General features: G+C 46.6%; 1 protein-coding gene across 6 annotated transcripts in view; it reads left to right on the plus strand.

The window, feature by feature from the left end:
* Positions 1-13639, plus strand: part of CACNA1B (calcium voltage-gated channel subunit alpha1 B) — a 391414-nt gene that overhangs the window by 2815 nt on the left and 374960 nt on the right. The window lies entirely within an intron of this gene.

A 13639-nucleotide genomic window follows, 5' to 3' on the forward strand; every position in this document is an offset into this window, starting at 1 on the left:
GGGCCATTATTCTGTATGGAGGGCTATGTGGGGCACATTATTCTGTATGGAGGGCTATGTGGGGCCATTATTCTGTATGGAGGGCTATGTGGAGCCATTATTCTGTATGGAGGGCTATGTGGGCACATTATTCTGTATGGAGGGCTATGTGGGGCCATTATTCTGTATGGAGGGCTATGTGGGGCACATTATTCTGTATGGAGGACTATGTGGGGACATTATTCTGTATGGAGGGTTATGTGGGGCCATTATTCTGTATGGAGGGATATGTGGGGCCATTATTCTGTATGGAGGGCTATGTGGGGCACATTATTCTGTATGGAGGGCTAAGTGGGGCCATTATTCTGTATGGAGGGCTATGTGGGGCACATTATTCTGTATGGAGGGCTATGTGGAGCACATTATTCTGTATGGAGGGCTATGTGGGGCCATTATTCTGTATGGAGGGCTATGTGGAGCCATTATTCTGTATGGAGGGCTATGTGGGCACATTATTCTGTATGGAGGGCTATGTGGGGCCATTATTCTGTATGGAGGGCTATGTGGGGCCATTATTCTGTATGGAGGGCTATGTGGAGCACATTATTCTGTATGGAGGGCTATGTGGGGCCATTATTCTGTATGGAGGGCTATGTGGAGCCATTATTCTGTATGGAGGGCTATGTGGGCACATTATTCTGTATGGAGGGCTATGTGGGGCCATTATTCTGTATGGAGGGCTATGTGGGGCACATTATTCTGTATGGAGGACTATGTGGGGACATTATTCTGTATGGAGGGTTATGTGGGGCCATTATTCTGTATGGAGGGATATGTGGGGCCATTATTCTGTATGGAGGGCTATGTGGGGCACATTATTCTGTATGGAGGGCTAAGTGGGGCCATTATTCTGTATGGAGGGCTATGTGGGGCACATTATTCTGTATGGAGGGCTATGTGGAGCACATTATTCTGTATGGAGGGCTATGTGGGGCCATTATTCTGTATGGAGGGCTATGTGGAGCCATTATTCTGTATGGAGGGCTATGTGGGCACATTATTCTGTATGGAGGGCTATGTGGGGCCATTATTCTGTATGGAGGGCTATGTGGAGGCCATTATTCTGTATGGAGGGTTATGTGGGCACATTATTCTGTATGGAGGGCTATGTGGGGCACATTATTCTGTATGGAGGGCTATGTGGGGCCCATTATTCTGTATGGAGGGCTATGTGGGGCACATTATTCTGTATGGAGGGCTATGTGGGGCCCATTATTCTGTATGGAGGGCTATGTGGGGCACATTATTCTGTATGGAGGGCTATGTGGGCACATTATTCTGTATGGAGGGCTATGTGGGGCACATTATTCTGTATGGAGGGCTATGTGGGGCCATTATTCTGTATGGAGGGCTATGTGGAGCACATTATTCTGTATGGAGGGCTATGTGGGGCACATTATTCTGTATGGAGGGCTATGTGGGGCCCATTATTCTGTATGGAGGGCTATGTGGGGCCCATTATTCTGTATGGAGGGCTATGTGGGGCCCATTATTCTGTATGGAGGGCTATGTGGAACCCATTATTCTGTATGGAGGGCTATGTGGGGCCATTATTCTGTATGGAGGACTATGTGGGGCCCATTATTCTATATGGAGCATTATGTGGGGCCCATTATTCTGTATGGAGGGCTATGTGGGGCACATTATTCTGTATGGAGGGCTATGTGGGGCACATTATTCTATATGGAGCATTATGTGGGGCCCATTATTCTGTATGGAGGGCTATGTGGGGCACATTATTCTGTATGGAGGGCTATGTGGGGCCCATTATTCTGTATGGAGGGCTATGTGGGGCCCATTATTCTGTATGGAGGGCTATGTGGGGCCCATTATTCTGTATGGAGGGCTATGTGGGGCACATTATTCTGTATGGAGGGCTATGTGGAGCCCATTATTCTGTATGGAGGGCTATGTGGGGCCCATTATTCTGTATGGAGGGCTATGTGGGGCACATTATTCTGTATGGAGGGCTATGTGGGGCCCATTATTCTGTATGGAGGGCTATGTGGGGCCCATTATTCTGTATGGAGGGCTATGTGGGGCCCATTATTCTGTATGGAGGGCTATGTGGGGCCCATTATTCTGTATGGAGGGCTATGTGGGGCACATTATTCTATATGGAGCATTATGTGGGGCCCATTATTCTGTATGGAGGGCTATGTGGGGCCCATTATTCCGTATGGAGGACTATGTGGGGCACATTATTCTGTATGGAGGGCTATGTGGGGCACATTATTCTATATGGAGCATTATGTGGGGCCCATTATTCTGTATGGAGGGCTATGTGGGGCACATTATTCTGTATGGAGGGCTATGTGGGGTACATTATTCTGTATGGAGGGCTATGTGGGGTACATTATTCTGTATGGAGGGCTATGTGGGGCACATTATTCTGTATGGAGGGCTATGTGGGGCCCATTATTCTGTATGGAGGGATATGTGGGGCCCATTATTCTGTATGGAGGGCTATACGGGGCCCATTATTCTGTATGGAGGGCTATGTGGGGCCCATTATTCTGTATGGAGGGCTATGTGGGGCCCATTACTCTATATGCTGGGCTATACGGGGCCCATTATTCTGTATGGAGGGCTATACGGGGCCCATTATTCTGTATGGAGGGCTATACGGGGCCCATTATTCTGTATGGAGGGCTATACGGGGCCCATTATTCTGTATGGAGGGCTATGTGGGGCACATTATTCTGTATGGGGGGCTATGTGGGGCACATTATTCTGTATGGAGGGCTATGTGGGGCCATTATTCTGTATGGAGGGCTATGTGGGGCCCATTATTCTGTATGGAGGGCTATGTGAGGCCCATTATTCTGTATGGAGGGCTATGTGGGGCCATTATTCTGTATGGAGGGCTATGTGGGGCCCATTATTCTGTATGGAGGGCTATGTGGGGCACATTATTCTGTATGGAGGGCTATGTGGGGCCATTATTCTGTATGGAGGGCTATGTGGGGCCCATTATACTGTATGGAGGACTATGTGGGGCCCATTACTCTATATGCTGGGCTATACGGGGCCCATTATTCTGTATGGAGGGCTATACGGGGCCCATTATTCTGTATGGAGGGCTATACGGGGCCCATTATTCTGTATGGAGGGCTATACGGGGCCCATTATTCTGTATGGGGGGCTATACGGGGCCCATTATTCTGTATGGAGGGCTATGTGGGGCCATTATTCTGTATGGAGGGCTATGTGAGGCCCATTATTCTGTATGGAGGGCTATGTGGGGCCCATTATTCTGTATGGAGGGCTATGTGGGGCCATTATTCTGTATGGAGGGCTATGTGGGGCCCATTATACTGTATGGAGGGCTATGTGGGGCCCATTATTCTGTATGGAGGGCTATGTGGGGCACATTATTCTGTATGGAGGGCTATACGGGGCCCATTATTCTGTATGGAGGGCTATGTGGGGCCATTATTCTGTATGAAGGGCTATGTGGGGTCCATTATTCTGTATGGAGGGCTATGTGGGGCACATTATTCTGTATGGAGGGCTATGTGGGGACCATTATTCTGTATGGAGGGCTATGTGGGGCACATTATTCTGTATGGGGGGCTATGTGGGGCACATTATACTGTATGGAGAGCTATGTGGGGTCCATTATTCTGTATGGAGGGCTATGTGGGGACCATTATTATGTATGGAGGGCTATGTGGGGACCATTATTCTGTATGGAGGGCTATGTGGAGCCATTATTCTGTATGGAGGGCTATGTGGAGCCCATTATTCTGTATGGAGGGCTATGTGGGGTCCATTATTCTGTATGGAGGGCTATGTGGGGACCATTATTCTGTATGGAGGGCTATGTGGGGCGCATTATTCTGTATGGAGGGCTATGTGGGGACCATTATTCTGTATGGAGGGCTATGTGGGCCCATTATTCTGTATGGAGGGCTATGTGGGGCACATTATTCTGTATGGAGGGCTATGTGGGGCCCATTATTCTGTATGGAGGGCTATGTGGGGCCCATTATTCTGTATGGAGGGCTATGTGAGGCCCATTATCCTCTATGGAGGGCTATGTGGGGCCCATTACTCTATATGCTGGGCTATACGGGGCCCATTATTCTGTATGGAGGGCTATGTGGGGCCATTATTCTGTATGGAGGGCTATGTGGAGCCATTATTCTGTATGGAGGGCTATGTGGGGCTATGTGGGGCCCATTCTGTATGGAGGGCTATGTGGGGCACATTATTCTGTATGGAGGGCTATGTGGGGCACATTATTCTGTATGGAGCGCTATGTGGTGCACATTATTCTGTATGGAGGGCTATGTGGGGCACATTATTCTGTATGGAGGGCTATGTGGGGCCCATTATTCTGTATGGAGGACTATGTGGGGCACATTATTCTGTATGGAGGGCTATGTGGGGCACATTATTCTGTATGGAGGGCTATGTGGGGCACATTATTCTGTATGGAGGGCTATGTGGGGCACATTATTCTGTATGGAGGGCTATGTGGGGCCCATTATTCTGTATGGAGGACTATGTGGGGCACATTATTCTGTATGGAGGGCTATGTGGGGCACATTATTCTGTATGGAGGGCTATGTGGGGCACATTATTCTGCATGGAGGGCTATGTGGGGACCATTATTCTGTATGGAGGGCTATATGGGGCCCATTGTTCTGTATGGAGGGCTATGTGGGGCACATTATTCTGCATGGAGGGCTATGTGGGGACCATTATTCTGTATGGAGGGCTATGTGGGGCACATTATTCTGTATGGGGGGCTATGTGGGGCACATTATACTGTATGGAGAGTTATGTGGAGCCCATTATTCTGTATGGAGGGCTATGTGGGGCTCATTATTCTGTATGGAGGGCTATGTGGGGCACATTATTCTGTATGGAGGGCTATGTGGGGCTCATTATTCTGTATGGAGGACTATGTGGAGCACATTATTCTGTATGGAGGGCTATGTGGGGTCCATTATTCTGTATGGAGGGCTATGTGGGGACCATTATTCTGTATGGAGGGCTATGTGGGGACCATTATTCTGTATGGAGGGCTATGTGGGGCCCATTATTCTGTATGGAGGGCTATGTGAGGCCCATTATCCTCTATGGAGGGCTATGTGGGGCCCATTACTCTATATGCTGGGCTATACGGGGCCCATTATTCTGTATGGAGGGCTATGTGGAGCCATTATTCTGTATGGAGGGCTATGTGGGGCTATGTGGGGCCCATTCTGTATGGATGGCTATGTGGGGCACATTATTCTGTATGGAGCGCTATGTGGTGCACATTATTCTGTATGGAGGGCTATGTGGGGCACATTATTCTGTATGGAGGGCTATGTGGGGCCCATTATTCTGTATGGAGGACTATGTGGGGCACATTATTCTGTATGGAGGGCTATGTGGGGAACATTATTCTGTATGGAGGGCTATGTGGGGCACATTATTCTGTATGGAGGGCTATGTGGGGCCCATTATTCTGTATGGAGGACTATGTGGGGCACATTATTCTGTATGGAGGGCTATGTGGGGCACATTATTCTGTATGGAGGGCTATGTGGGGCACATTATTCTGTATGGAGGGCTATGTGGGGCACATTATTCTGTATGGAGGGCTATGTGGGGCACATTATTCTGTATGGAGGGCTATGTGGGGCACATTATTCTGTATGGAGGGCTATGTGGGGCACATTATTCTGTATGGAGGGCTATGTGGGGCACATTATTCTGTATGGAGGGCTATGTGGGGCACATTATTCTGTATGGAGGGCTATGTGGGGCCCATTATTCTGTATGGAGGACTATGTGGGGCACATTATTCTGTATGGAGGGCTATGTGGGGCACATTATTCTGTATGGAGGGCTATATGGGGCCCATTGTTCTGTATGGAGGGCTATGTGGGGCACATTATTCTGTATGGAGGGCTATGTGGGGACCATTATTCTGTATGGAGGGCTATGTGGGGCACATTATTCTGTATGGGGGGCTATGTGGGGCACATTATACTGTATGGAGAGCTATGTGGAGCCCATTATTCTGTATGGAGGGCTATGTGGGGCTCATTATTCTGTATGGAGGGCTATGTGGGGCTCATTATTCTGTATGGAGGACTATGTGGAGCACATTATTCTGTATGGAGGGCTATGTGGGGTCCATTATTCTGTATGGAGGGCTATGTGGGGACCATTATTCTGTATGGAGGGCTATGTGGGGACCATTATTCTGTATGGAGGGCTATGTGGGGCCCATTATTCTGTATGGAGGGCTATGTGAGGCCCATTATCCTCTATGGAGGGCTATGTGGGGCCCATTACTCTATATGCTGGGCTATACGGGGCCCATTATTCTGTATGGAGGGCTATGTGGGGCCATTATTCTGTATGGAGGGCTATGTGGAGCCATTATTCTGTATGGAGGGCTATGTGGTGCACATTATTCTGTATGGAGGGCTATGTGGGGCACATTATTCTGTATGGAGGGCTATGTGGGGCCCATTATTCTGTATGGAGGACTATGTGGGGCACATTATTCTGTATGGAGGGCTATGTGGGGCACATTATTCTGTATGGAGGGCTATGTGGGGCACATTATTCTGTATGGAGGGCTATGTGGGGCCCATTATTCTGTATGGAGGACTATGTGGGGCACATTATTCTGTATGGAGGGCTATGTGGGGCACATTATTCTGTATGGAGGGCTATATGGGGCCCATTATTCTGTATGGAGGGCTATGTGGGGACATTATTCTGTATGGAGGGCTATGTGGGGTCCATTATTCTGTATGGAGGGCTATGTGGAGCACATTATTCTGTATGGAGGGCTATGTGGGGCCATTATTCTGTATGGAGGGCTATGTGGGGCACATTATTCTGTATGGAGGGCTATGTGGGGCACATTATTCTGTATGGAGGGCTATGTGGGGCACATTATTCTGTATGGAGGGCTATGTGGGGCCCATTATTCTGTATGGAGGACTATGTGGGGCACATTATTCTGTATGGAGGGCTATGTGGGGCACATTATTCTGTATGGAGGGCTATATGGGGCCCATTGTTCTGTATGGAGGGCTATGTGGGGCCCATTGTTCTGTATGGAGGGCTATGTGAGGCACATTATTCTGTATGGAGGGCTATGTGGGGCACATTATTCTGTATGGAGGGCTATGTGGGGCCATTATTCTGTATGGAGGGCTATGTGGGGCCCATTATTCTGTATGGAGGGCTATGTGGGGCCCATTATTCTGTATGGAGGGCTATGTGGGGCACATTATTCTGTATGGAGGGCTATGTGGTGCACATTATTCTGTATGGAGGGCTATGTGGGGCACATTATTCTGTATGGAGGGCTATGTGGGGCCATTATTCTGTATGGAGGGCTATGTGGGGCCCATTATTCTGTATGGATGGCTATGTGGGGCCCATTATACTGTATGGAGGGCTATGTGGGGCCATTATTCTGTATGGAGGGCTATGTGAGGCCCATTATTCTGTATGGAGGGTTATGTGGGGCTCATTATTCTGTATGGAGGGCCATCTGGGGCCCATTATTCTGTATGAATGGCTATGTGGGGCCCATTATTCTGTATGGAGGGTTATGTGGGGCTCATTATTCTGTATGGAGGGCTATGTGGGGCCCATTATTCTGTATGGATGGCTATGTGGGGCCCATTATTCTGTATGGAGGGTTATGTGGGGCTCATTATTCTGTATGGAGGGCTATATGGGGCCCATTATTCTGTATGGAGGGCTATGTGAGGCCCATTATTCTGTATGGAGGGCTATGTGGGGCCCATTACTCTATATGCTGGGCTATACGGGGCCCATTATTCTGTATGGAGGGCTATGTGGGCCCATTATTCTGTATGGAGGGCTTTGTGGGGCCCATTATTCCGTATGGAGGGCTATGTGGGCCCATTATTCTGTATGGAGGGCTATGTGGGGCCAATTATTCTGTATGGAGGGCTATGTGGGGCACATTATTCTGTATGGAGGGCTATGTGGGCCCATTAATCTGTATGGAGGGTTATGTGGGGCCCATTATTCTGTATGGAGGGCTTTGTGGGGCCCATTATTCTGTATGGAGGATTATGTGGGGCCCATTATTCTGTATGGAGGGCTATGTGGGGCACATTATTATGTATGGAGGGCTATGTGGGGCACATTATTCTGTATGGAGGGCTATGTGGGGCACATTATTCTGTATGGAGGGCTATGTGGGCCCATTATTCTGTATGGAGGGCTATGTGGGGCCCATTATTCTATATGGAGGACTATGTGGGGCACATTATTCTGTATGGAGGATTATGTGGGGCTCATTATTCCGTATAGAGGACTATGTGGGGCCCATTATTCTGTATGGAGGGCTATGTGGGGCCAATTATTCTGTATGGAGGGCTATGTGGGGCACATTATTCTGTATGGAGGGCTATGTGGGCCCATTATTCTGTATGGAGGGTTATGTGGGGCCCATTATTCTGTATGGAGGGCTTTGTGGGGCCCATTATTCTGTATGGAGGACTATGTGGGGCCCATTATTCTGTATGGAGGGCTATGTGGGGCACATTATTCTGTATGGAGGGCTATGTGGGGCACATTATTCTGTATGGAGGGCTATGTGGGGCCCATTATTCTGTATGGAGGGCTATGTGGGCCCATTATTCTGTATGGAGGGCTATGTGGGGCCCATTATTCTGTATGGAGGACTATGTGGGGCACATTATTCTGTATGGAGGATTATGTGGGGCTCATTATTCCGTATAGAGGACTATGTGGGGCCCATTATTCTGTATGGAGGACTATGTGGGGGCCATTATTCTGTATGGAGGACTATGTGGGGGCCATTATTCTGTATGGAGGGCTATGTGGGGCCATTATTCTGTATGGAGGGCTATGTGGGATCCATTATTCTGTATGGAGGACTATGTGGGGCCCATTATTCTGTATGGAGGACTATGTGAGGCCCATTATTCTGTATGGAGGGCTATGTGGGGGCCATTATTCTGTATGGAGGACTATGTGGGGCCATTATTCTGTATGGAGGGCTATATGGGGTCCATTATTCTGTATGGAGGGCTATATGGGGTCCACTATACTGTATGGAGGGCTATATGGGGTCCATTTTTCTTTATGGAGGGCTATGTGGGGCCAGTTATTATGTATGGAGGACTATATGGGACCCATTATTCTGCATGGAGGAATATGTGGGGCCCACAACTAGATGTTAGCCCTCGACTTTGTCCAAGATTTTAATTTTGGCCCTCTGTGTATTTGATTTTGACATCCCTACTCTTAAATATTGGACGAGGGCCCTAAAGCTGGCAGGGCACAGGAGCTAACAGCGCACTCCAGATATCTGGCAAGCTTTAGAGGAGTGCTTCCAAGCTGTTGGAAAGGGCTTGTAAGCGCTGTACTACCTGCATAGGAAACCAGCCATGGCTCATTGACTGCAGTAATTGCCAATGCGCAGTAAACTATAAAATAAAAAATCCCTCAGTTCTTGAGAGCGGAGAAGATTTTTAATAAGTAGTATATTGAAAAATTGCTTGTATTTACAAAATATTACAATTCCCACCTTGCCTTGGGAAGTTTAGTCATTTGTGGATTTACTAATGTTAATAGCTATCAGAGTGCTGGGACTTATGGTTCACCAAGACATAGAAGGGTAATACAGCGGCATTTACTTTTCGTATTTCCTCTCTTGGTTCCTTATCAGCTCCAGCTATTCACCTCCTGATTTTTTTGGTGCCTATGAAATGTCACAGACTAGGAAGGATGATGGGTGTCGTGCTCCTCTCCTCGTGGAAGTGAAGGCTCTTGGGATTTGTAGTTCTGCAGGTGTCAGTGCCAATTTCCAGGTACAAGATTAATGCAATCTTAACCCAATTCATAGCATCTACTCATATATGGCATGAAACAGTCCTCACTTCATGCATGAGCAGGTCTATGGCCTCTACACTACTCCGCTGAAGTGCTCTGTGCTGCTGAGACACCATCTACTTTCATTACATATTTGCGGCCTCCTATGCGTCACATGTCACCCAATTCTTTATAACTAATCATGCGAGCAGTCAAGAGGCTGATTTCCAAAAATCAGATCATTTTTCTCCTGAAATGCTCTGTGCTGCTGGGGCACCTGCTACTTATCTTTCCAATTTGGAGCCTCTGTACTGCTGCGGCACCTGTTTTTTTAACTTCCCATTTTGGGGCCTCTGTGCTGCTGGGGCACCTGCTTCTTTTCTTCCCAATTTGCGGCCTCTGTTTATGCTGCTGGGGCACCTACTTCTTATCCTCCCAGTTTGGGGCCTTTGTCTGTACTACTGGAGCACCTGATTCTTATCTTCCTATTTTGCGGCTTCTGTCTGTACTGCTGAGGCACCTGATTCTTATCTTTACAATTTGGGGACTGTGTCTGTACTGTTGGGGTAACTGCTTCTTATCATTGCAATTTGGGGCCTTTGTGCTTCTGGGAATTCTGATTCTCATCTCAATTTGGGGCCTCTGTGCTGCTGGGACACCTGCTTCTTATCTTCCCATTTTGGGGCCTCTGTCTGTACTGCTGGGGCACCTGCTTCTTATCTTTCCAATTTGGGGCCCCTTTCTGTACTCCTGGGGCACCTGCTTCTTATCTTTCCAATTTGGGGAACCTGTCTGTACTGCTGGAGCACTGGCTTCCTATCTTCCCAATTTGAAGCCTCTGTCTGTACTGCTGGAGCACCAGCTTCCTATCTTCCCAATTTGAGGCCTCTGTCTGTACTGCTGGGGCACCTGTTTCTTATCTTCCCAATTTGAGGCCTCTGTCTGTACTGCTGGGGCACCTGCTTCTTATCTTTCCAATTTAGGGCCCCTTTCTGTACTGCTGGAGCACCTGCTTCCTATCTTCCCAATTTGAGGCCTCTGTCTGTACTGCTGGGGCACCTGCTTCTTATCTTTCCATTTTCGGGCCTCTGATGTCTCTATTCTCATCTTTATATTATATATCATTCTGCTCTCTTGAACATAATCATAAGCCATGGAACTGATTCACACATGACTGCAACACTGCGTTGCTGAAATGCTCTGCGCTGCTGTGTATCCTGTCATTGTATGTGCTCTCCTATGTGTTTCCAAACCCATCTTCAACTGACCCCCGTCTTATGCCACTTCCCTCTATAACATAATCACAGGGGTACTGCTTCCAACAAGACCCAAAACACTTTTAACCTGAAGTGCTCTGTGCTGCTGTGGCAGCTATTTCCATTTAAATATGTTGCATCTTTACACCTTAATACCACCTTGTTACCTATTGTCCTGACCCCAATAATGTAATCTTGAGACTAATCAGTGTACCGCTTTCCCTATATCAGTCCACTCTTCTCCTGAAGTGCTCTGTACTGCTGTGGCAAATGATTTTGATATTCCGGAGATCGCAGCCACCATTTCTCCCATGACACTGCCCCTACCATATATACACCCGCCATATAACATCCTGCCCCCCCATAACCATGAGATGCGGTGCTGCTGCCCACCTCCAGAACGCTGCCCTGCTGAAGTGCTCTGTGCTGCTGTGTAGAGATGAGCGGATCTGTTCCAAATGAAAAGTTCTATTTACCTTTCCTGCCGCCGCGGCTCCTCGTATGGTCCTGTCCTCTTCACTTCGGATTTTCTTCAGTTTTTTTGGTACTTGGTCCTCTCCTGGGTCTTGCAGTGCTTACTAGGCCATGCACGGTCATATGGGGCCTGATGCACGATGATGATGTCCGCCATCCTCCATGTCACCCTGATGGGAAGACCCAAAGAAAAGACAGAAGGAAGGAGGTCAGAAGGAGATCAGACATGAAGACAGGAGGACTAGTCAGGGAGCTGGGGCAGCAAGAACAGGGTGAGGGATAACATTTTACTTTTTAACCCCTTCCCTCTGGTTTTTATTCTTTTTGTTGGGGGGGGGGGCACTGGTGACAAATCGATCCCGACATAAATTTTATGAAATTTGCTTAATGATGTATCATCTGCTGCTTACAGTTACAATATATGACATGTGTCCCCTTAAAGGGGTTGTCCACAACTGGACAACCCCTGCTTCATTAATAAAGGGTCCCATTGAAAATAATGGTGCCATTCCAGCAATGTCGGTCCTGCAATTGGCGGTGGGTGACGTCACATTGTTGTGTCACGTGAGTGCAGCAGTCAATCAGTGGCTGCTGATTGGCTGCAGCGCTCATGTGTCTTAAAAATGTGACATGAGTGACAGGTGACCTGGTGATGGATCGGCGGCGGTGCGGGCAGAACAGATTTATCATATCTCTAACAATCTCAGATGTTAGACAGTTTTGATAAATCTGCCCCATTGTGTCCTTTAACCACCATTTTATATGAGCCTCTATTAAACATAAGCAGTTGCCCATAGCAACCAATCAGATCACGGCTTTCATTTTCTATTCTGCAGTAAGAAAATGAAACCGGATCATGATTGGTTGCAATTCTCAGCTCCACCTCTGAATTCAATCACTGTTAATTCCTCATGTCTAAAACACAGTTGCCCATAGCAACCAATCAGATCACAGCTTTCATTTTCTAATCTGTATTGGGAATATGAAACCTGGATTATGATTGGTTGTGATCCTCAGCTTCACCTCTGAATCCAATCACCCCTAATTCCTCTTGTCTATAACACTGTTGCCCATAGCAACCAAACAGTTCACTTCTTTCATTTCCAGAAAAATGAAACATGGCGTTTGACTGGTTGCTATGGGCGACAGACAGACATGGCGGAGGTCACCTGACACCTGATTTTGGAGACCCTTTTTCCTCACATTTTACCCCTTTAAGTGTCCTTTCATGACGTATTTACTCCGAATTTGAGCATTTTTTGTATCTTTTTTCCTCAGTCTTTAAATTTGATATGGAAATGTTTTCGAGGGGACGCCATTTCAGCTCTATCTCTCTATCTATCAACATGGCGCAAACTAGGCCGCAAAATCTATGTCTCTATTTTAAAAGCCCCAAATTAACAGGTCAATGACCCAGGGCGTACATTTTCGTCCTCGCTCGTTAAGAAAAGTATGAAGCACGCGCCGAGTGCTGTAGTTTGACCATTTAAATACCGCTGTCGATCCCCCCCAAAAAAGGCTGATGTAATGGTGGAAAAACTACAATTCTGCCATTATTTTTGGGGGGTTTGTTCTTTTGTTCTTATGAATCTCAGTTTGTAGTGCAAAAAATTACCTGAAAACATGATTCTGCATCCGCACGATTACGATTTTTATAAATATATATATATGTGTATATATATATGTATTTACATATATATACCTATATATATATATATATATATATATAGATATATATATATATACATATGCTCAGTACGAACACATCTTATATATTTATGTATATATATATATATATATATGTGTATGTGAAATATATAAAAAAATATACATATATCAGTTCAGTACGATTACGATTTATATACAGTATGTGTATATATATATATATATATATATATATATATATACATTTATATATATTTATAATGTATATATAATATTTATTTTTTTTTCTTTTTGTCTGTGGTTAAAAAAAAATCATAACTTTATAAACAAAAAAAAATTAGTTTTTTTTCATTTTCTGAAATAAA

Source organism: Anomaloglossus baeobatrachus, chromosome 9, assembly GCF_048569485.1.
Source record: "Anomaloglossus baeobatrachus isolate aAnoBae1 chromosome 9, aAnoBae1.hap1, whole genome shotgun sequence".
Lineage (NCBI taxonomy): Eukaryota > Metazoa > Chordata > Amphibia > Anura > Aromobatidae > Anomaloglossus > Anomaloglossus baeobatrachus.